Source organism: Tachyglossus aculeatus, chromosome 21 (assembly GCF_015852505.1).
Source record: "Tachyglossus aculeatus isolate mTacAcu1 chromosome 21, mTacAcu1.pri, whole genome shotgun sequence".
NCBI classification, from domain to species: domain Eukaryota; kingdom Metazoa; phylum Chordata; class Mammalia; order Monotremata; family Tachyglossidae; genus Tachyglossus; species Tachyglossus aculeatus.
The window spans coordinates 10,458,167-10,459,443 of record NC_052086.1 but is presented as its reverse complement, the minus strand read 5'-3'; positions in this window follow the sequence as shown (position 1 = coordinate 10,459,443).

Sequence of the window (1,277 nt, the reverse complement as noted above, 5' to 3'; positions counted from 1 at the left end):
TACCATTTGTTTGCTGCATGGGGTTGGGGCACGGGCCTGGGAGTCATCATCATCATCATCATCATCACCATCATCAATCGTATTTATTGAGCGCTTACTGTGTGCAGATCACTGCACTAAGCGCTTGGGAAGTACAAGTTGGCAACATATAGAGACAGTCCTACCCAGCAGTGGGCTCACAGTCTAAAAGGAGTCAGAAGGTTTACTGCCATTTGTCTGCTGCATGGGGTAGGGACACGGACCTGGGAGTCATCATCATCGTCATCAATCATATTTATTGAGCGCTTACTGTGTGCAGAGCACTGCACTAAGCGCTTGGGAAGTACAAGTTGGGAACATATAGAGACAGTCCCTACCCAACAGTGGGCTCACAGTCTAAAAGGAGTCAGAAGGTTTGCTGCCATTTGTCTGCTGCATGGGGTCGGGGCACGGGCCTGGGAGTCACAAGGTTTGCTGCCATTTGTCTGCTGCATGGGGTTAGGGCACGGGCCTGGAAGTCACAAGGTTTGCTGCCATTTGTCTACTGCATGGGGTTAGGGCACGGGCCTGGGAGTCACAAGGTTTGCTGCCATTTGTCTGCTGCGTGCTGTTCTTGCAGGTTCTTCCGGCGCTTAGAACAGTGTCCAGCGGTTAGAATAGTGCTTTGCATAAAGTAAGCGCTTAATCAATGCCATCATTATTAGTATTATTCTTTTTTTTTTCCACCCGAGGCCCCTGAGAGGATTATGGTGGCAAACTGAGGGAGGCTGAGGCTCCTGAGAGGATTATGGTGGCAAATTGAGGGAGGGAGGAGGGCTGACAAGTTGTTAACCCAAGGGATCCCGCCCAGTGTTTATCTCTTCCCCACAGGCTCGGGGTGGGGAAGGAGCTGGGGTTGGTCAGGACTCCTGGGTCTCCGAGAAAAGCCCCCTGTAACCAGTTAGGTCATGGGCTCGAATGCCGACTCAGCCACTTGTCAGCTGTGTGACCTTGGCCAAGTCACTTCACTTCTCTGTGCCTGTTCCCTCATCTGTAAAATTTGGATTCGGACTGTGAGCCCCACGTAGGACAACTTGATCACCTTGTATCTCCCCAGCGCTTAGAACAGTGCTTCGCTCATAGTTAGCGCTGTTAGCGATAAGTAGGGGGCAAAATATTCATTCTATTTATTTTATTAATATGTTTTGTTTTGCTGTCTGTCTCCCCCTTTTAGACTGTGAGCCTGCTGTTGGGAAGGGACCGTCTCTATATGTTGCCAATTTGGACTTCCCAAGCGCTTAGTACAGTGCTCTGCACTC